The 17,420-nt window shown below is 49.4% G+C and overlaps 41 non-coding genes and 7 pseudogenes across 41 annotated transcripts; all 48 read right to left on the minus strand.

The window, feature by feature from the left end:
• Window positions 1-63: 63 nt before the first annotated feature.
• On the minus strand, window positions 64-182 carry LOC149757631 (5S ribosomal RNA). Its single transcript, XR_016400498.1, has one exon. It is a non-coding gene; the product is annotated as a 5S ribosomal RNA (ribosomal RNA).
• Window positions 183-428: 246 nt separating this feature from the next.
• LOC149757632 (5S ribosomal RNA) lies at window positions 429-547 on the minus strand. The gene has a single exon (XR_016404493.1). It is a non-coding gene; the product is annotated as a 5S ribosomal RNA (ribosomal RNA).
• Window positions 548-794: 247 nt separating this feature from the next.
• Window positions 795-913, minus strand: LOC149757633 (5S ribosomal RNA). Its single transcript, XR_016408793.1, has one exon. It is a non-coding gene; the product is annotated as a 5S ribosomal RNA (ribosomal RNA).
• A 246-nt stretch (window positions 914-1,159) lies between these two features.
• On the minus strand, window positions 1,160-1,278 carry LOC149757634 (5S ribosomal RNA). Its single transcript, XR_016401946.1, has one exon. It is a non-coding gene; the product is annotated as a 5S ribosomal RNA (ribosomal RNA).
• Window positions 1,279-1,524: 246 nt separating this feature from the next.
• LOC149757635 (5S ribosomal RNA) lies at window positions 1,525-1,643 on the minus strand. The gene has a single exon (XR_016402246.1). It is a non-coding gene; the product is annotated as a 5S ribosomal RNA (ribosomal RNA).
• Window positions 1,644-1,889: 246 nt separating this feature from the next.
• LOC149757636 (5S ribosomal RNA) lies at window positions 1,890-2,008 on the minus strand (annotated as a pseudogene).
• Window positions 2,009-2,254: 246 nt separating this feature from the next.
• Window positions 2,255-2,373, minus strand: LOC149757637 (5S ribosomal RNA). Its single transcript, XR_016406867.1, has one exon. It is a non-coding gene; the product is annotated as a 5S ribosomal RNA (ribosomal RNA).
• Window positions 2,374-2,619: 246 nt separating this feature from the next.
• Window positions 2,620-2,738, minus strand: LOC149757638 (5S ribosomal RNA). The gene has a single exon (XR_016403300.1). It is a non-coding gene; the product is annotated as a 5S ribosomal RNA (ribosomal RNA).
• Window positions 2,739-2,984: 246 nt separating this feature from the next.
• LOC149757639 (5S ribosomal RNA) lies at window positions 2,985-3,103 on the minus strand. Its single transcript, XR_016404495.1, has one exon. It is a non-coding gene; the product is annotated as a 5S ribosomal RNA (ribosomal RNA).
• A 247-nt stretch (window positions 3,104-3,350) lies between these two features.
• LOC149757640 (5S ribosomal RNA) lies at window positions 3,351-3,469 on the minus strand. Its single transcript, XR_016408341.1, has one exon. It is a non-coding gene; the product is annotated as a 5S ribosomal RNA (ribosomal RNA).
• Window positions 3,470-3,715: 246 nt separating this feature from the next.
• LOC149757641 (5S ribosomal RNA) lies at window positions 3,716-3,834 on the minus strand. The gene has a single exon (XR_016403774.1). It is a non-coding gene; the product is annotated as a 5S ribosomal RNA (ribosomal RNA).
• A 246-nt stretch (window positions 3,835-4,080) lies between these two features.
• Window positions 4,081-4,199, minus strand: LOC149757642 (5S ribosomal RNA). The gene has a single exon (XR_016401909.1). It is a non-coding gene; the product is annotated as a 5S ribosomal RNA (ribosomal RNA).
• Window positions 4,200-4,445: 246 nt separating this feature from the next.
• Window positions 4,446-4,564, minus strand: LOC149757643 (5S ribosomal RNA; annotated as a pseudogene).
• Window positions 4,565-4,810: 246 nt separating this feature from the next.
• LOC149757644 (5S ribosomal RNA) lies at window positions 4,811-4,929 on the minus strand. The gene has a single exon (XR_016403301.1). It is a non-coding gene; the product is annotated as a 5S ribosomal RNA (ribosomal RNA).
• Window positions 4,930-5,175: 246 nt separating this feature from the next.
• Window positions 5,176-5,294, minus strand: LOC149757645 (5S ribosomal RNA). Its single transcript, XR_016404505.1, has one exon. It is a non-coding gene; the product is annotated as a 5S ribosomal RNA (ribosomal RNA).
• Window positions 5,295-5,541: 247 nt separating this feature from the next.
• On the minus strand, window positions 5,542-5,660 carry LOC149757646 (5S ribosomal RNA). The gene has a single exon (XR_016408342.1). It is a non-coding gene; the product is annotated as a 5S ribosomal RNA (ribosomal RNA).
• A 246-nt stretch (window positions 5,661-5,906) lies between these two features.
• LOC149757647 (5S ribosomal RNA) lies at window positions 5,907-6,025 on the minus strand. The gene has a single exon (XR_016403775.1). It is a non-coding gene; the product is annotated as a 5S ribosomal RNA (ribosomal RNA).
• Window positions 6,026-6,271: 246 nt separating this feature from the next.
• On the minus strand, window positions 6,272-6,390 carry LOC149757648 (5S ribosomal RNA). The gene has a single exon (XR_016401911.1). It is a non-coding gene; the product is annotated as a 5S ribosomal RNA (ribosomal RNA).
• A 246-nt stretch (window positions 6,391-6,636) lies between these two features.
• LOC149757649 (5S ribosomal RNA) lies at window positions 6,637-6,755 on the minus strand (annotated as a pseudogene).
• Window positions 6,756-7,001: 246 nt separating this feature from the next.
• On the minus strand, window positions 7,002-7,120 carry LOC149757650 (5S ribosomal RNA). The gene has a single exon (XR_016406869.1). It is a non-coding gene; the product is annotated as a 5S ribosomal RNA (ribosomal RNA).
• Window positions 7,121-7,366: 246 nt separating this feature from the next.
• Window positions 7,367-7,485, minus strand: LOC149757651 (5S ribosomal RNA). Its single transcript, XR_016405385.1, has one exon. It is a non-coding gene; the product is annotated as a 5S ribosomal RNA (ribosomal RNA).
• Window positions 7,486-7,731: 246 nt separating this feature from the next.
• On the minus strand, window positions 7,732-7,850 carry LOC149757652 (5S ribosomal RNA). The gene has a single exon (XR_016400844.1). It is a non-coding gene; the product is annotated as a 5S ribosomal RNA (ribosomal RNA).
• A 247-nt stretch (window positions 7,851-8,097) lies between these two features.
• LOC149757653 (5S ribosomal RNA) lies at window positions 8,098-8,216 on the minus strand. Its single transcript, XR_016408343.1, has one exon. It is a non-coding gene; the product is annotated as a 5S ribosomal RNA (ribosomal RNA).
• A 246-nt stretch (window positions 8,217-8,462) lies between these two features.
• On the minus strand, window positions 8,463-8,581 carry LOC149757654 (5S ribosomal RNA). Its single transcript, XR_016404513.1, has one exon. It is a non-coding gene; the product is annotated as a 5S ribosomal RNA (ribosomal RNA).
• Window positions 8,582-8,827: 246 nt separating this feature from the next.
• LOC149757655 (5S ribosomal RNA) lies at window positions 8,828-8,946 on the minus strand. The gene has a single exon (XR_016404523.1). It is a non-coding gene; the product is annotated as a 5S ribosomal RNA (ribosomal RNA).
• Window positions 8,947-9,194: 248 nt separating this feature from the next.
• Window positions 9,195-9,313, minus strand: LOC149757656 (5S ribosomal RNA). The gene has a single exon (XR_016401138.1). It is a non-coding gene; the product is annotated as a 5S ribosomal RNA (ribosomal RNA).
• Window positions 9,314-9,559: 246 nt separating this feature from the next.
• On the minus strand, window positions 9,560-9,678 carry LOC149757657 (5S ribosomal RNA). Its single transcript, XR_016404534.1, has one exon. It is a non-coding gene; the product is annotated as a 5S ribosomal RNA (ribosomal RNA).
• Window positions 9,679-9,924: 246 nt separating this feature from the next.
• On the minus strand, window positions 9,925-10,043 carry LOC149757658 (5S ribosomal RNA). Its single transcript, XR_016404545.1, has one exon. It is a non-coding gene; the product is annotated as a 5S ribosomal RNA (ribosomal RNA).
• Window positions 10,044-10,290: 247 nt separating this feature from the next.
• LOC149757659 (5S ribosomal RNA) lies at window positions 10,291-10,409 on the minus strand. Its single transcript, XR_016408344.1, has one exon. It is a non-coding gene; the product is annotated as a 5S ribosomal RNA (ribosomal RNA).
• A 246-nt stretch (window positions 10,410-10,655) lies between these two features.
• LOC149757660 (5S ribosomal RNA) lies at window positions 10,656-10,774 on the minus strand. Its single transcript, XR_016404555.1, has one exon. It is a non-coding gene; the product is annotated as a 5S ribosomal RNA (ribosomal RNA).
• A 246-nt stretch (window positions 10,775-11,020) lies between these two features.
• LOC149757661 (5S ribosomal RNA) lies at window positions 11,021-11,139 on the minus strand. The gene has a single exon (XR_016407775.1). It is a non-coding gene; the product is annotated as a 5S ribosomal RNA (ribosomal RNA).
• A 246-nt stretch (window positions 11,140-11,385) lies between these two features.
• LOC149757662 (5S ribosomal RNA) lies at window positions 11,386-11,504 on the minus strand. Its single transcript, XR_016404564.1, has one exon. It is a non-coding gene; the product is annotated as a 5S ribosomal RNA (ribosomal RNA).
• A 246-nt stretch (window positions 11,505-11,750) lies between these two features.
• Window positions 11,751-11,869, minus strand: LOC149757663 (5S ribosomal RNA). The gene has a single exon (XR_016412591.1). It is a non-coding gene; the product is annotated as a 5S ribosomal RNA (ribosomal RNA).
• A 246-nt stretch (window positions 11,870-12,115) lies between these two features.
• On the minus strand, window positions 12,116-12,234 carry LOC149757664 (5S ribosomal RNA; annotated as a pseudogene).
• A 246-nt stretch (window positions 12,235-12,480) lies between these two features.
• LOC149757665 (5S ribosomal RNA) lies at window positions 12,481-12,599 on the minus strand. Its single transcript, XR_016404575.1, has one exon. It is a non-coding gene; the product is annotated as a 5S ribosomal RNA (ribosomal RNA).
• A 248-nt stretch (window positions 12,600-12,847) lies between these two features.
• Window positions 12,848-12,966, minus strand: LOC149757666 (5S ribosomal RNA). The gene has a single exon (XR_016401696.1). It is a non-coding gene; the product is annotated as a 5S ribosomal RNA (ribosomal RNA).
• Window positions 12,967-13,214: 248 nt separating this feature from the next.
• On the minus strand, window positions 13,215-13,333 carry LOC149757667 (5S ribosomal RNA). Its single transcript, XR_016411857.1, has one exon. It is a non-coding gene; the product is annotated as a 5S ribosomal RNA (ribosomal RNA).
• A 246-nt stretch (window positions 13,334-13,579) lies between these two features.
• On the minus strand, window positions 13,580-13,698 carry LOC149757668 (5S ribosomal RNA). The gene has a single exon (XR_016402088.1). It is a non-coding gene; the product is annotated as a 5S ribosomal RNA (ribosomal RNA).
• Window positions 13,699-13,944: 246 nt separating this feature from the next.
• Window positions 13,945-14,063, minus strand: LOC149757669 (5S ribosomal RNA). The gene has a single exon (XR_016404580.1). It is a non-coding gene; the product is annotated as a 5S ribosomal RNA (ribosomal RNA).
• Window positions 14,064-14,310: 247 nt separating this feature from the next.
• On the minus strand, window positions 14,311-14,429 carry LOC149757670 (5S ribosomal RNA; annotated as a pseudogene).
• A 246-nt stretch (window positions 14,430-14,675) lies between these two features.
• On the minus strand, window positions 14,676-14,794 carry LOC149757671 (5S ribosomal RNA; annotated as a pseudogene).
• A 246-nt stretch (window positions 14,795-15,040) lies between these two features.
• Window positions 15,041-15,159, minus strand: LOC149757672 (5S ribosomal RNA). The gene has a single exon (XR_016403514.1). It is a non-coding gene; the product is annotated as a 5S ribosomal RNA (ribosomal RNA).
• Window positions 15,160-15,405: 246 nt separating this feature from the next.
• LOC149757673 (5S ribosomal RNA) lies at window positions 15,406-15,524 on the minus strand. The gene has a single exon (XR_016404588.1). It is a non-coding gene; the product is annotated as a 5S ribosomal RNA (ribosomal RNA).
• Window positions 15,525-15,768: 244 nt separating this feature from the next.
• LOC149757674 (5S ribosomal RNA) lies at window positions 15,769-15,887 on the minus strand (annotated as a pseudogene).
• Window positions 15,888-16,133: 246 nt separating this feature from the next.
• LOC149757675 (5S ribosomal RNA) lies at window positions 16,134-16,252 on the minus strand. Its single transcript, XR_016404599.1, has one exon. It is a non-coding gene; the product is annotated as a 5S ribosomal RNA (ribosomal RNA).
• Window positions 16,253-16,499: 247 nt separating this feature from the next.
• Window positions 16,500-16,618, minus strand: LOC149757676 (5S ribosomal RNA). The gene has a single exon (XR_016404610.1). It is a non-coding gene; the product is annotated as a 5S ribosomal RNA (ribosomal RNA).
• Window positions 16,619-16,864: 246 nt separating this feature from the next.
• On the minus strand, window positions 16,865-16,983 carry LOC149757677 (5S ribosomal RNA). The gene has a single exon (XR_016404622.1). It is a non-coding gene; the product is annotated as a 5S ribosomal RNA (ribosomal RNA).
• Window positions 16,984-17,229: 246 nt separating this feature from the next.
• Window positions 17,230-17,348, minus strand: LOC149757678 (5S ribosomal RNA). The gene has a single exon (XR_016408940.1). It is a non-coding gene; the product is annotated as a 5S ribosomal RNA (ribosomal RNA).
• Window positions 17,349-17,420: the final 72 nt, after the last annotated feature.

The raw sequence follows: 17,420 nt of genomic DNA on the forward strand, positions 1-17,420 counted from the left end.
CCAAAAGCCGAAAAATTAAAAATAAATATTATCAAAAAATAAAAAAGCGGGCAAAAAATAGAAGGGGTGCAACACGAGGACTTCCCAGGGGGTCACCCATCCTAGTACTACTCTCGCCCAAGCACGCTTAACTGCGGAGTTCTGATGGGATCCGGTGCATTTGTGCTGGTATGATCGCACCCATGACATGCCCATCGAAACACCCTTTTATGACAAAGCAGCAGACCTCGACGGCCCGAGACATTCGCGCTGCCGGGGCCGTTCTGGCGTAGGATTCAATGCGCTGTTCCGCTATGCGGCATGGCACCGCGAGTCTCCGGACTCAGTTTATTTTCGAGGGAAAAAAATTATCCGAAGAGGAAAAGCCAAAAGCCAAAAAATTAAAAATAAATGTTATCAAAAAAGAAAAAAGCGGGCAAAAAATAAAAGGGGTGCAACACGAGGACTTCCCAGGGGGTCACCCATCCTAGTACTACTCTCGCCCAAGCACGCTTAACTGCGGAGTTCTGATGGGATCCGGTGCATTAGTGCTGGTATGATCGCACCCATGATATGCCCTTCGAAACTCCCTTTTATGACAAAGCAGCAGACCTCGACGGCCCGAGACATTCGCGCTGCCGGGGCCGTTCTGGCGTAGGATTCAACGCGCTGGTCCCGCTATGCGGCATGGCACCGCCAGTCTCCGGACCCAGTTTATTGTCGGGGGAAAAAAATTATCCGAAGAGGAAAAGCCAAAAGCCAAAAAATTAAAAATAAATATTATCAAAAAATAAAAAAGCGGGCAAAAAATAAAAAGGGTGCAACATGAGGACTTCCTAGGGGGTCACCCATCCTAGTACTACTCTCGCCCAAGCACGCTTAACTGCGGAGTTCTGATAGGATCCGGTGCATTAGTGCTGGTATGATCGCACCCAAGACATGCCCTTCGAAACTCCCTTTTATGACAAAGTAGCAGACCTCGACGGCCCGAGACATTCACGCTGCCGGGGCCGTTCTAGCGTAGGATTCAACACGCTGTTCCGCTATGCGGCATGGCACCGCCAGTCTCCGGACTCAGTTTATTTTCGGGGGAAAAAAATTATCCGAAGAGGAAAAGCCAAAAGCCGAAAAATAAAAAATAAATGTTATCAAAAAATAAAAAAGCGGGCAAAAAATAAAAGGGGTGCAACACGAGGACTTCCCAGGGGGTCACCCATCCTAGTACTACTCTCGCCCAAGCACGCTTAACTGCGGAGTTCTGATGGGATCCGGTGCATTAGTGCTGGTATGTTCGCACCCATGACATGCCCTTCGAAACTCCCTTTTATGACAAAGCAGCAGACCTCGACGGCCCGAGACATTCGCGCTGCCGGGGCCGTTCTGGCGTAGGATTCAACGCGCTGTTCCGCTATGCGGCATGGCACCGCCAGTCTCCGGACTCAGTTTATTTTCGGGGGAAAAAAATTATCCGAAGAGGAAAAGCCAAAAGCCGAAAAATAAAAAATAAATGTTATCAAAAAATAAAAAAGCGGGCAAAAAATAAAAGGGGTGCAACACGAGGACTTCCCAGGGGGTCACCCATCCTAGTACTACTCTCGCCCAAGCACGCTTAACCGCGGAGTTCTGATGGGATCCGGTGCATTAGTGCTGGTATGATCGCACCCATGACATGCCCTTCGAAACTCCCTTTTATGACAAAGCAGCAGACCTCGACGGCCCGAGACATTCGCGCTGCCGGGGCCGTTCTGGCGTAGGATTCAACGCGCTGTTCCGTTATGCGGCATGGCACCGCCAGTCTCCGGACTCAGTTTATTTTCGGGGGGAAAAAATTATCCGAAGAGGAAAAGCCAAAAGCCAAAAAATTAAAAATAAATATTATCAAAAAATAAAAAAGCGGGCAAAAAATAAAAAGGGTGCAACACGAGGACTTCCCAGGGGGTCACCCATCCTAGTACTTCTCTCGCCCAAGCACGCCTAACTGCGGAGTTATGATGGGATTCGGTGCATTAGTGCTGGTATGATCGCACCCATGACATGCCCTTCGAAACTCCCTTTTATGACAAAGCAGCAGACCGCGACGGCCCGAGACATTCGCGCTGCCGGGGCCGTTCTGGCGTAGGATTCAACGCGCTGTTCCGCTATGCGGCATGGCACCGCCAGTCTCCGGACTCAGTTTATTTTCGGGGGAAAAAAATTATCCGAAGAGGAAAAGCCAAAAGCCGAAAAATTAAAAATAAATATTATCAAAAAATAAAAAAGCGGGCAAAAAATAAAAGGGGTGCAACACGAGGACTTCCCTGGGTGTCACCCATCCTAGTACTACTCTCGCCCAAGCACGCTTAACTGCGGAGTTCTGATGGGATCCGGTGCATTAGTGCTGGTATGATCGCACCCATGACATGCCCTTCGAAACTCCCTTTTATGACAAAGCAGCAGACCTCGACGGCCCGAGACATTCGCGCTGCCGGGGCCGTTCTGGCGTAGGATTCAACGCGCTGTTCCGCTATGCGGCATGGCACCGCGAGTCTCCGGACTCAGTTTATTTTCGGGGGAAAAAAATTATCCGAAGAGGAAAAGCCAAAAGCCGAAAAATTAAAAATAAATATTATCAAAAAATAAAAAAGCGGGCAAAAAATAAAAGGGGTGCAACACGAGGACTTCCCAGGGGGTCACCCATCCTAGTACTACTCTCGCCCAAGCACGCTTAACTGCGGAGTTCTGATGGGATCCGTTGCATTAGTGCTGGTATGATCGCACCCATGACATGCCCATCGAAACACCCTTTTATGACAAAGCAGCAGACCTCGACGGCCCGAGACATTCGCGCTGCCGGGGCCGTTCTGGCGTAGGATTCAATGCGCTGTTCCGCTATGCGGCATGGCACCGCGAGTCTCCGGACTCAGTTTATTTTCGAGGGAAAAAAATTATCCGAAGAGGAAAAGCCAAAAGCCAAAAAATTAAAAATAAATGTTATCAAAAAAGAAAAAAGCAGGCAAAAAATAAAAGGGGTGCAACACGAGGACTTCCCAGGGGGTCACCCATCCTAGTACTACTCTCGCCCAAGCACGCTTAACTGCGGAGTTCTGATGGGATCCGGTGCATTAGTGCTGGTATGATCGCACCCATGATATGCCCTTCGAAACTCCCTTTTATGACAAAGCAGCAGACCTCGACGGCCCGAGACATTCGCGTTGCCGGGGCCGTTCTGGCGTAGGATTCAACGCGCTGGTCCCGCTATGCGGCATGGCACCGCCAGTCTCCGGACCCAGTTTATTGTCGGGGGAAAAAAATTATCCGAAGAGGAAAAACCAAAAGCCAAAAAATTAAAAATAAATATTATCAAAAATTAAAAAAGCGGGCAAAAAATAAAAAGGGTGCAACATGAGGACTTCCCAGGGGGTCACCCATCCTAGTACTACTCTCGCCCAAGCACGCTTAACTGCAGAGTTCTGATAGGATCCGGTGCATTAGTGCTGGTATGATCGCACCCAAGACATGCCCTTCGAAACTCCCTTTTATGACCAAGTAGCAGACCTCGACGGCCCGAGACATTCGCGCTGCCGGGGCCGTTCTGGCGTAGGATTCAACACGCTGTTCCGCTATGCGGCATGGCACCGCTAGTCTCCGGACTCAGTTTATTTTCGGGGGAAAAAAATTATCCGAAGAGGAAAAGCCAAAAGCCGAAAAATAAAAAATAAATGTTATCAAAAAATAAAAAAGCGGGCAAAAAATAAAAGGGGTGCAACACGAGGACATCCCAGGGGGTCACCCATCCTAGTACTACTCTCGCCCAAGCACGCTTAACTGCGGAGTTCTGATGGGATCCGGTGCATTAGTGCTGGTATGATCGCACCCATGACATGCCCTTCGAAACTCCCTTTTATGACAAAGCAGCAGACCTCGACGGCCCGAGACATTCGCGCTGCCGGGGCCGTTCTGGCGTAGGATTCAACGCGCTGTTCCGCTATGCGGCATGGCACCGCCAGTCTCCGGACTCAGTTTATTTTCGGGGGAAAAAAATTATACGAAGAGGAAAAGCCAAAAGCCGAAAAATAAAAAATAAATGTTATCAAAAAATAAAAAAGCGGGCAAAAAATAAAAGGGGTGCAACACGAGGACTTCCCAGGGGGTCACCCATCATAGTACTACTCTCGCCCAAGCACGCTTAACTGCAGAGTTCTGATGGGATCCGGTGCATTAGTGCTGGTATGATCGCACCCATGACATGCCCTTCGAAACTCCCTTTTATGACAAAGCAGCAGACCTCGACGGCCCGAGACATTCGCGCTGCCGGGGCCGTTCTGGCGTAGGATTCAACGCGCTGTTCCGCTATGCGGCATGGCACCGCCAGTCTCCGGACTCAGTTTATTTTCGGGGGGAAAAAATTATCCGAAGAGGAAAAGCCAAAAGCCAAAAAATTAAAAATAAATATTATCAAAAAATAAAAAAGCGGGCAAAAAATAAAAAGGGTGCAACACGAGGACTTCCCAGGGGGTCACCCATCCTAGTACTTCTCTCGCCCAAGCACGCCTAACTGCGGAGTTATGATGGGATTCGGTGCATTAGTGCTGGTATGATCGCACCCATGACATGCCCTTCGAAACTCCCTTTTATGACAAAGCAGCAGACCGCGACGGCCCGAGACATTCGCGCTGCCGGGGCCGTTCTGGCGTAGGATTCAACGCGCTGTTCCGCTATGCGGCATGGCACCGCGAGTCTCCGGACTCAGTTTATTTTCGGGGGAAAAAAATTATCCGAAGAGGAAAAGCCAAAAGCCGAAAAATTAAAAATAAATATTATCAAAAAATAAAAAAGCGGGCAAAAAATAAAAGGGGTGCAACACGAGGACTTCCCAGGGGGTCACCCATCCTAGTACTACTCTCGCCCAAGCACGCTTAACTGCGGAGTTCTGATGGGATCCGTTGCATTAGTGCTGGTATGATCGCACCCATGACATGCCCATCGAAACACCCTTTTATGACAAAGCAGCAGACCTCGACGGCCCGAGACATTCGCGCTGCCGGGGCCGTTCTGGCGTAGGATTCAATGCGCTGTTCCGCTATGCGGCATGGCACCGCGAGTCTCCGGACTCAGTTTATTTTCGAGGGAAAAAAATTATCCGAAGAGGAAAAGCCAAAAGCCAAAAAATTAAAAATAAATGTTATCAAAAAAGAAAAAAGCAGGCAAAAAATAAAAGGGGTGCAACACGAGGACTTCCCAGGGGGTCACCCATCCTAGTACTACTCTCGCCCAAGCACGCTTAACTGCGGAGTTCTGATGGGATCCGGTGCATTAGTGCTGGTATGATCGCACCCATGATATGCCCTTCGAAACTCCCTTTTATGACAAAGCAGCAGACCTCGACGGCCCGAGACATTCGCGTTGCCGGGGCCGTTCTGGCGTAGGATTCAACGCGCTGGTCCCGCTATGCGGCATGGCACCGCCAGTCTCCGGACCCAGTTTATTGTCGGGGGAAAAAAATTATCCGAAGAGAAAAAACCAAAAGCCAAAAAATTAAAAATAAATATTATCAAAAATTAAAAAAGCGGGCAAAAAATAAAAAGGGTGCAACATGAGGACTTCCCAGGGGGTCACCCATCCTAGTACTACTCTCGCCCAAGCACGCTTAACTGCAGAGTTCTGATAGGATCCGGTGCATTAGTGCTGGTATGATCGCACCCAAGACATGCCCTTCGAAACTCCCTTTTATGACCAAGTAGCAGACCTCGACGGCCCGAGACATTCGCGCTGCCGGGGCCGTTCTGGCGTAGGATTCAACACGCTGTTCCGCTATGCGGCATGGCACCGCTAGTCTCCGGACTCAGTTTATTTTCGGGGGAAAAAAATTATCCGAAGAGGAAAAGCCAAAAGCCGAAAAATAAAAAATAAATGTTATCAAAAAATAAAAAAGCGGGCAAAAAATAAAAGGGGTGCAACACGAGGACATCCCAGGGGGTCACCCATCCTAGTACTACTCTCGCCCAAGCACGCTTAACTGCGGAGTTCTGATGGGATCCGGTGCATTAGTGCTGGTATGATCGCACCCATGACATGCCCTTCGAAACTCCCTTTTATGACAAAGCAGCAGACCTCGACGGCCCGAGACATTCGCGCTGCCGGGGCCGTTCTGGCGTAGGATTCAACGCGCTGTTCCGCTATGCGGCATGGCACCGCCAGTCTCCGGACTCAGTTTATTTTCGGGGGAAAAAAATTATACGAAGAGGAAAAGCCAAAAGCCGAAAAATAAAAAATAAATGTTATCAAAAAATAAAAAAGCGGGCAAAAAATAAAAGGGGTGCAACACGAGGACTTCCCAGGGGGTCACCCATCATAGTACTACTCTCGCCCAAGCACGCTTAACTGCAGAGTTCTGATGGGATCCGGTGCATTAGTGCTGGTATGATCGCACCCATGACATGCCCTTCGAAACTCCCTTTTATGACAAAGCAGCAGACCTCGACGGCCCGAGACATTCGCGCTGCCGGGGCCGTTCTGGCGTAGGATTCAACGCGCTGTTCCGCTATGCGGCATGGCACCGCCAGTCTCCGGACTCAGTTTATTTTCGGGGGGAAAAAATTATCCGAAGAGGAAAAGCCAAAAGCCAAAAAATTAAAAATAAATATTATCAAAAAATAAAAAAGCGGGCAAAAAATAAAAAGGGTGCAACACGAGGACTTCCCAGGGGGTCACCCATCCTAGTACTTCTCTCGCCCAAGCACGCCTAACTGCGGAGTTATGATGGGATTCGGTGCATTAGTGCTGGTATGATCGCACCCATGACATGCCCTTCGAAACTCCCTTTTATGACAAAGCAGCAGACCGCGACGGCCCGAGACATTCGCGCTGCCGGGGCCGTTCTGGCGTAGGATTCAACGCGCTGTTCCGCTATGCGGCATGGCACCGCCAGTCTCCGGACTCAGTTTATTTTCGGGGGAAAAAAATTATCCGAAGAGGAAAAGCCAAAAGCCGAAAAATTAAAAATAAATATTATCAAAAAATAAAAAAGCGGGCAAAAAATAAAAGGGGTGCAACACGAGGACTTCCCTGGGTGTCACCCATCCTAGTACTACTCTCGCCCAAGCACGCTTAACTGCGGAGTTCTGATGGGATCCGGTGCATTAGTGCTGGTATGATCGCACCCATGACATGCCCTTCGAAACTCCCTTTTATGACAAAGCAGCAGACCTCGACGGCCCGAGACATTCGCGCTGCCGGGGCCGTTCTGGCGTAGGATTCAACGCGCTGTTCCGCTATGCGGCATGGCACCGCGAGTCTCCGGACTCAGTTTATTTTCGGGGGAAAAAAATTATCCGAAGAGGAAAAGCCAAAAGCCGAAAAATTAAAAATAAATATTATCAAAAAATAAAAAAGCGGGCAAAAAATAAAAGGGGTGCAACACGAGGACTTCCCAGGGGGTCACCCATCCTAGTACTACTCTCGCCCAAGCACGCTTAACTGCAGAGTTCTGATGGGATCCGTTGCATTAGTGCTGGTATGATCGCACCCATGACATGCCCATCGAAACACCCTTTTATGACAAAGCAGCAGACCTCGACGGCCCGAGACATTCGCGCTGCCGGGGCCGTTCTGGCGTAGGATTCAATGCGCTGTTCCGCTATGCGGCATGGCACCGCGAGTCTCCGGACTCAGTTTATTTTCGAGGGAAAAAAATTATCCGAAGAGGAAAAGCCAAAAGCCAAAAAATTAAAAATAAATGTTATCAAAAAAGAAAAAAGCAGGCAAAAAATAAAAGGGGTGCAACACGAGGACTTCCCAGGGGGACACCCATCCTAGTACTACTCTCGCCCAAGCACGCTTAACTGCGGAGTTCTGATGGGATCCGGTGCATTAGTGCTGGTATGATCGCACCCATGATATGCCCTTCGAAACTCCCTTTTATGACAAAGCAGCAGACCTCGACGGCCCGAGACATTCGCGCTGCCGGGGCCGTTCTGGCGTAGGATTCAACGCGCTGGTCCCGCTATGCGGCATGGCACCGCCAGTCTCCGGACCCAGTTTATTGTCGGGGGAAAAAAATTATCCGAAGAGGAAAAACCAAAAGCCAAAAAATTAAAAATAAATATTATCAAAAATTAAAAAAGCGGGCAAAAAATAAAAAGGGTGCAACATGAGGACTTCCCAGGGGGTCACCCATCCTAGTACTACTCTCGCCCAAGCACGCTTAACTGCAGAGTTCTGATAGGATCCGGTGCATTAGTGCTGGTATGATCGCACCCAAGACATGCCCTTCGAAACTCCCTTTTATGACAAAGTAGCAGACCTCGACGGCCCGAGACATTCGCGCTGCCGGGGCCGTTCTGGCGTAGGATTCAACACGCTGTTCCGCTATGCGGCATGGCACCGCTAGTCTCCGGACTCAGTTTATTTTCGGGGGAAAAAAATTATCCGAAGAGGAAAAGCCAAAAGCCGAAAAATAAAAAATAAATGTTATCAAAAAATAAAAAAGCGGGCAAAAAATAAAAGGGGTGCAACACGAGGACTTCCCAGGGGGTCACCCATCCTAGTACTACTCTCGCCCAAGCACGCTTAACTGCGGAGTTCTGATGGGATCCGGTGCATTAGTGCTGGTATGATCGCACCCATGACATGCCCTTCGAAACTCTCTTTTATGACAAAGCAGCAGACCTCGACGGCCCGAGACATTCGCGCTGCCGGGGCCGTTCTGGCGTAGGATTCAACGCGCTGTTCCGCTATGCGGCATGGCACCGCCAGTCTCCGGACTCAGTTTATTTTCGGGGGAAAAAAATTATACGAAGAGGAAAAGCCAAAAGCCGAAAAATAAAAAATAAATGTTATCAAAAAATAAAAAAGCGGGCAAAAAATAAAAGGGGTGCAACACGAGGACTTCCCAGGGGGTCACCCATCCTAGTACTACTCTCGCCCAAGCACGCTTAACTGCGGAGTTCTGATGGGATCCGGTGCATTAGTGCTGGTATGATCGCACCCATGACATGCCCATCGAAACTCCCTTTTATGACAAAGCAGCAGACCTCGACGGCCCGAGACATTCGCGCCGCCGGGGCCGTTCTGGCGTAGGATTCAACGCGCTATTCCCGCTATGCGGCATGGCACCGCCAGTCGCCGGACTCAGTTTATTTTCGGGGGAAAAAAATTATCCGAAGAGGAAAAGCCAAAAGCCGAAAAATTAAAAATAAATATTATCAAAAAATAAAAAAGTGGAGAAAAAAATAAAAAGGGTGCAACACGAGGACTTCCCTGGGGGTCACCCATCCTAGTACTACTCTCGCCCAAGCACGCTTAACTGCGGAGTTCTGATGGGATCCGGTGCATTAGTGCTGGTATGATCGCACCCATGACATGCCCTTCGAAACTCCCTTTTATGACAAAGCAGCAGACCTCGACGGCCCGAGACATTCGCGCTGCCGGGGCCGTTCTGGCGTAGGATTCAACGCGCTGTTCCGCTATGCGGCATGGCACCGCGAGTCTCCGGACTCAGTTTATTTTCGGGGGAAAAAAATTATCCGAAGAGGAAAAGCCAAAAGCCGAAAAATTAAAAATAAATATTATCAAAAAATAAAAAAGCGGGCAAAAAATAAAAGGGGTGCAACACGAGGACTTCCCAGGGGGTCACCCATCCTAGTACTACTCTCGCCCAAGCACGCTTAACTGCGGAGTTCTGATGGGATCCGGTGCATTAGTGCTGGTATGATCGCACCCATGACATGCCCATCGAAACACCCTTTTATGACAAAGCAGCAGACCTCGACGGCCCGAGACATTCGCGCTGCCGGGGCCGTTCTGGCGTAGGATTCAATGCGCTGTTCCGCTATGCGGCATGGCACCGCGAGTCTCCGGACTCAGTTTATTTTCGAGGGAAAAAAATTATCCGAAGAGGAAAAGCCAAAAGCCAAAAAATTAAAAATAAATGTTATCAAAAAAGAAAAAAGCAGGCAAAAAATAAAAGGGGTGCAACACGAGGACTTCCCAGGGGGTCACCCATCCTAGTACTACTCTCGCCCAAGCACGCTTAACTGCGGAGTTCTGATGGGATCCGGTGCATTAGTGCTGGTATGATCGCACCCATGATATGCCCTTCGAAACTCCCTTTTATGACAAAGCAGCAGACCTCGACGGCCCGAGACATTCGCGCTGCCGGGGCCGTTCTGGCGTAGGATTCAACGCGCTGGTCCCGCTACGCGGCATGGCACCGCCAGTCTCCGGACCCAGTTTATTGTCGGGGGAAAAAAATTATCCGAAGAGGAAAAACCAAAAGCCAAAAAATTAAAAATAAATATTATCAAAAAATAAAAAAGCGGGCAAAAAATAAAAAGGGTGCAACATGAGGACTTCCCAGGGGGTCACCCATCCTAGTACTACTCTCGCCCAAGCACGCTTAACTGCAGAGTTCTGATAGGATCCGGTGCATTAGTGCTGGTATGATCGCACCCAAGACATGCCCTTCGAAACTCCCTTTTATGACAAAGTAGCAGACGTCGACGGCCCGAGACATTCGCGCTGCCGGGTCCGTTCTGGCGTAGGATTCAACACGCTGTTCCGCTATGCGGCATGGCACCGCTAGTCTCCGGACTCAGTTTATTTTCGGGGGAAAAAAATTATCCGAAGAGGAAAAGCCAAAAGCCGAAAAATAAAAAATAAATGTTATCAAAAAATAAAAAAGCGGGCAAAAAATAAAAGGGGTGCAACACGAGGACTTCCCAGGGGGTCACCCATCCTAGTACTACTCTCGCCCAAGCACGCTTAACTGCGGAGTTCTGATGGGATCCGGTGCATTAGTGCTGGTATGATCGCACCCATGACATGCCCTTCGAAACTCCCTTTTATGACAAAGCAGCAGACCTCGACGGCCCGAGACATTCGCGCTGCCGGGGCCGTTCTGGCGTAGGATTCAACGCGCTGTTCCGCTATGCGGCATGGCACCGCCAATCTCCGGACTCAGTTTATTTTCGGGGGAAAAAAATTATACGAAGAGGAAAAGCCAAAAGCCGAAAAATAAAAAATAAATGTTATCAAAAAATAAAAAAGCGGGCAAAAAATAAAAGGGGTGCAACACGAGGACTTCCCAGGGGGTCACCCATCCTAGTACTACTCTCGCCCAAGCACGCTTAACTGCAAAGTTCTGATAGGATCCGGTGCATTAGTGCTGGTATGATCGCACCCAAGACATGCCCTTCGAAACTCCCTTTTATGACAAAGTAGCAGACCTCGACGGCCCGAGACATTCGCGCTGCCGGGGCCGTTCTGGCGTAGGATTCAACACGCTGTTCCGCTATGCGGCATGGCACCGCTAGTCTCCGGACTCAGTTTATTTTCGGGGGAAAAAAATTATCCGAAGAGGAAAAGCCAAAAGCCGAAAAATAAAAAATAAATGTTATCAAAAAATAAAAAAGCGGGCAAAAAATAAAAGGGGTGCAACACGAGGACTTCCCAGGGGGTCACCCATCCTAGTACTACTCTCGCCCAAGCACGCTTAACTGCGGAGTTCTGATGGGATCCGGTGCATTAGTGCTGGTATGATCGCACCCATGACATGCCCTTCGAAACTCCCTTTTATGACAAAGCAGCAGACCTCGACGGCCCGAGACATTCGCGCTGCCGGGGCCGTTCTGGCGTAGGATTCAACGCGCTGTTCCGCCATGCGGCATGGCACCGCCAGTCTCCGGACTCAGTTTATTTTCGGGGGAAAAAAATTATACGAAGAGGAAAAGCCAAAAGCCGAAAAATAAAAAATAAATGTTATCAAAAAATAAAAAAGCGGGCAAAAAATAAAAGGGGTGCAACACGAGGACTTCCCAGGGGGTCACCCATCATAGTACTACTCTCGCCCAAGCACGCTTAACTGCGGAGTTCTGATGGGATCCGGTGCATTAGTGCTGGTATGATCGCACCCATGACATGCCCTTCGAAACTCCCTTTTATGACAAAGCAGCAGACCTCGACGGCCCGAGACATTCGCGCTGCCGGGGCCGTTCTGGCGTAGGATTCAACGCGCTGTTCCGCTATGCAGCATGGCACCGCCAGTCTCCGGACTCAGTTTATTTTCGGGGGGAAAAAATTATCCGAAGAGGAAAAGTCAAAAGCCAAAAAATTAAAAATAAATATTATCAAAAAATAAAAAAGTGGGCAAAAAATAAAAAGGGTGCAACACGAGGACTTCCCAGGGGGTCACCCATCCTAGTACTTCTCTCGCCCAAGCACGCCTAACTGCGGAGTTATGATGGGATCCGGTGCATTAGTGCTGGTATGATCGCACCCATGACATGCCCTTCGAAACTCCCTTTTATGACAAAGCAGCAGACCGCGACGGCCCGAGACATTCGCGCTGCCGGGGCCGTTCTGGCGTAGGATTCAACGCGCTGTTCCGCTATGCGGCATGGCACCGCGAGTCTCCGGACTCAGTTTATTTTCGGGGGAAAAAAATTATCCGAAGAGGAAAAGCCAAAAGCCGAAAAATTAAAAATAAATATTATCAAAAAATAAAAAAGCGGGCAAAAAATAAAAGGGGTGCAACACGAGGACTTCCCAGGGGGTCACCCATCCTAGTACTACTCTCGCCCAAGCACGCTTAACTGCGGAGTTCTGATGGGATCCGGTGCATTAGTGCTGGTATGATCGCACCCATGACATGCCCATCGAAACTCCCTTTTATGACAAAGCAGCAGACCTCGACGGCCCGAGACATTCGCGCCGCCGGGGCCGTTCTGGCGTAGGATTCAACGCGCTATTCCCGCTATGCGGCATGGCACCGCCAGTCTCCGGACTCAGTTTATTTTCGGGGGAAATAAATTATCCGAAGAGGAAAAGCCAAAAGCCGAAAAATTAAAAATAAATATTATCAAAAAATAAAAAAGTGGAGAAAAAAATAAAAAGGGTGCAACACGAGGACTTCCCAGGGGGTCACCCATCCTAGTACTACTCTCGCCCAAGCACGCTTAACTGCAGAGTTCTGATGGGATCCGGTGCATTAGTGCTGGTATGATCGCACCCATGACATGCCCTTCGAAACTCCCTTTTATGACAAAGCAGCAGACCTCGACGGCCCGAGACATTCGCGCCGCCGGGGCCGTTCTGGCGTAGGATTCAACGCGCTATTCCCGCTATGCGGCATGGCACCGCCAGTCTCCGGACTCAGTTTATTTTCGGGGGAAATAAATTATCCGAAGAGGAAAAGCCAAAAGCCGAAAAATTAAAAATAAATATTATCAAAAAATAAAAAAGTGGAGAAAAAAATAAAAAGGGTGCAACACGAGGACTTCCCAGGGGGTCACCCATCCTAGTACTACTCTCGCCCAAGCACGCTTAACTGCGGAGTTCTGATGGGATCCGGTGCATTAGTGCTGGTATGATCGCACCCATGACATGCCCTTCGAAACTCCCTTTTATGACAAAGCAGCAGACCTCGACGGCCCGAGACATTCGCGCTGCCGGGGCCGTTCTGGCGTAGGATTCAACGCGCTGTTCCGCTATGCGGCATGGCACCGCGAGTCTCCGGACTCAGTTTATTTTCGGGGGAAAAAAATTATCCGAAGAGGAAAAGCCAAAAGCCGAAAAATTAAAAATAAATATTATCAAAAAATAAAAAAGCGGGCAAAAAATAAAAGGGGTGCAACACGAGGACTTCCCAGGGGGTCACCCATCCTAGTACTACTCTCGCCCAAGCACGCTTAACTGCGGAGTTCTGATGGAATCCGGTGCATTAGTGCTGGTATGATCGCACCCATGACATGCCCATCGAAACACCCTTTTATGACAAAGCAGCAGACCTCGACGGCCCGAGACATTCGCGCTGCCGGGGCCGTTCTGGCGTAGGATTCAATGCGCTGTTCCGCTATGCGGCATGGCACCGCGAGTCTCCGGACTCAGTTTATTTTCGAGGAAAAAAAATTATCCGAAGAGGAAAAGCCAAAAGCCAAAAAATTAAAAATAAATGTTATCAAAAAAGAAAAAAGCGGGCAAAAAATAAAAGGGGTGCAACACGAGGACTTCCCAGGGGGTCACCCATCCTAGTACTACTCTCGCCCAAGCACGCTTAACTGCGGAGTTCTGATGGGATCCGGTGCATTAGTGCTGGTATGATCGCACCCATGATATGCCCTTCGAAACTCCCTTTTATGACAAAGCAGCAGACCTCGACGGCCCGAGACATTCGCGCTGCCGGGGCCGTTCTGGCGTAGGATTCAACGCGCTGGTCCCGCTATGCGGCATGGCACCGCCAGTCTCCGGACCCAGTTTATTGTCGGGGGAAAAAAATTATCCGAAGAGGAAAAGCCAAAAGCCAAAAAATTAAAAATAAATATTATCAAAAAATAAAAAAGCGGGCAAAAAATAAAAAGGGTGCAACATGAGGACTTCCCAGGGGGTCACCCATCCTAGTACTACTCTCGCCCAAGCACGCTTAACTGTGGAGTTCTGATAGGATCCGGTGCATTAGTGCTGGTATGATCGCACCCAAGACATGCCCTTCGAAACTCCCTTTTATGACAAAGTAGCAGACCTCGACGGCCCGAGACATTCGCGCTGCCGGGGCCGTTCTGGCGTAGGATTCAACATGCTGTTCCGCTATGCGGCATGGCACCGCCAGTCTCCGGACTCAGTTTATTTTCGGGGGAAAAAAATTATCCGAAGAGGAAAAGCCAAAAGCCGAAAAATAAAAAATAAATGTTATCAAAAAATAAAAAAGCGGGCAAAAAATAAAAGGGGTGCAACACGAGGACTTCCCAGGGGGTCACCAATCCTAGTACTACTCTCGCCCAAGCACGCTTAACTGCGGAGTTGTGATGGGATCCGGTGCATTAGTGCTGGTATGATCGCACCCATGACATGCCCTTCGAAACTCCCTTTTATGACAAAGCAGCAGACCTCGACGGCCCGAGATATTCGCGCTGCCGGGGCCGTTCTGGCGTAGGATTCAATGCGCTGTTCCGCTATGCGGCATGGCACCGCCAGTCTCCGGACTCAGTTTATTTTCGGGGGAAAAAAATTATCCGAAGAGGAAAAGCCAAAAGCCGAAAAATAAAAAATAAATGTTATCAAAAAATAAAAAAGCGGGCAAAAAATAAAAGGGGTGCAACACGAGGACTTCCCAGGGGGTCACCTATCCTAGTACTACTCTCGCCCAAGCACGCTTAACTGCGGAGTTCTGATGGGATCCGGTGCATTAGTGCTGGTATGATCGCACCCATGACATGCCCTTCGAAACTCCCTTTTACGACAAAGCAGCAGACCTCGACGGCCCGAGACATTCGCGCTGCCGGGGCCGTTCTGGCGTAGGATTCAACGCGCTGTTCCGCTATGCGGCATGGCACCGCGAGTCTCCGGACTCAGTTTATTTTCGGGGGAAAAAAATTATCCGAAGAGGAAAAGCCAAAAGCCGAAAAATAAAAAATAAATGTTATCAAAAAATAAAAAAGCGGGCAAAAAATAAAAGGGGTGCAACACGAGGACTTCCCAGGGGGTCACCCATCCTAGTACTACTCTCGCCCAAGCACGCTTAACTGCGGAGTTCTGATGGGATCCGGTGCATTAGTGCTGGTATGATCGCACCCATGACATGCCCTTCGAAACTCCCTTTTATGACAAAGCAGCAGACCTCGACGGCCCGAGACATTCGCGCTGCCGGGGCCGTTCTGGCGTAGGATTCAACGCGCTGTTCCGCTATGCGGCATGGCACCGCCAGTCTCCGGACTCAGTTTATTTTCGGGGGGAAAAAATTATCCGAAGAGGAAAAGCCAAAAGCCAAAAAATTAAAAATAAATATTATCAAAAAAAAAAAGCGGGCAAAAAATAAAAAGGGTGCAACACGAGGACTTCCCAGTGGGTCACCCATCCTAGTACTTCTCTCGCCCAAGCACGCCTAACTGCGGAGTTATGATGGGATCCGGTGCATTAGTGCTGGTATGATCGCACCCATGACATGCCCTTCGAAACTCCCTTTTATGACAAAGCAGCAGACCGCGACGGCCCGAGACATTCGCGCTGCCGGGGCCGTTCTGGCGTAGGATTCAACGCGCTGTTCCGCTATGCGGCATGGCACCGCGAGTCTCCGGACTCAGTTTATTTTCGGGGGAAAAAAATTATCCGAAGAGGAAAAGCCAAAAGCCGAAAAATTAAAAATAAATATTATCAAAAAATAAAAAAGCGGGCAAAAAATAAAAGGGGTGCAACACGAGGACTTCCCAGGGGGTCACCCATCCTAGTACTACTCTCGCCCAAGCACGCTTAACTGCGGAGTTCTGATGGGATCCGGTGCATTAGTGCTGGTATGATCGCACCCATGACATGCCCATCGAAACTCCCTTTTATGACAAAGCAGCAGACCTCGACGGCCCGAGACATTCGCGCCGCCGGGGCCGTTCTGGCGTAGGATTCAACGCGCTATTCCCGCTATGCGGCATGGCACCGCCAGTCTCCGGACTCAGTTTATTTTTGGGGGAAAAAAATTATCCGAAGAGGAAAAGCCAAAAGCCGAAAAATAAAAAATAAATGTTATCAAAAAATAAAAAAGCGGGCAAAAAATAAAAGGGGTGCAACACGAGGACTTCCCAGGGGGTCACCCATCCTAGTACTACTCTCGCCCAAGCACGCTTAACTGCGGAGTTCTGATGGGATCCGGTGCATTAGTGCTGGTATGATCGCACCCATGACATGCCCTTCGAAACTCCCTTTTATGACAAAGCAGCAGACCTCGACGGCCCGAGACATTCGCGCTGCCGGGGCCGTTCTGGCGTAGGATTCAACGCGCTGTTCCGCTATGCGGCATGGCACCGCCAGTCTCCGGACTCAGTTTATTTTCGGGGGAAAAAAATTATCCGAAGAGGAAAAGCCAAAAGCCGAAAAATAAAAAATAAATGTTATCAAAAAATAAAAAAGCGGGCAAAAAATAAAAGGGGTGCAACACGAGGACTTCCCAGGGGGTCACCCATCCTAGTACTACTCTCGCCCAAGCACGCTTAACTGCGGAGTTCTGATGGGATCCGGTGCATTAGTGCTGGTATGATCGCACCCATGACATGCCCTTCGAAACTCCCTTTTATGACAAAGCAGCAGACCTCGACGGCCCGAGACATTCGCGCTGCCGGGGCCGTTCTGGCGTAGGATTCAACGCGCTGTTCCGCTATGCGGCATGGCACCGCCAGTCTCCGGACTCAGTTTATTTTCGGGGGGAAAAAATTATCCGAAGAGGAAAAGCCAAAAGCCAAAAAATTAAAAATAAATATTATCAAAAAATAAAAAAGCGGGCAAAAAATAAAAAGGGTGCAACACGAGGACTTCCCAGGGGGTCACCCATCCTAGTACTTCTCCCGCCCAAGCACGCCTAACTGCGGAGTTATGATGGGATCCGGTGCATTAGTGCTGGTATGATCGCACCCATGACATGCCCTTCGAAACTCCCTTTTATGACAAAGCAGCAGACCGCGACGGCCCGAGACATTCGCGCTGCC

The sequence above is a fragment of the Phoenix dactylifera genome, chromosome 4 (assembly GCF_051530095.1).
Source record: "Phoenix dactylifera cultivar Ajwa chromosome 4, Ajwa_hap1_PhDact_Kaust_v1.1, whole genome shotgun sequence".
NCBI classification, from domain to species: domain Eukaryota; kingdom Viridiplantae; phylum Streptophyta; class Magnoliopsida; order Arecales; family Arecaceae; genus Phoenix; species Phoenix dactylifera.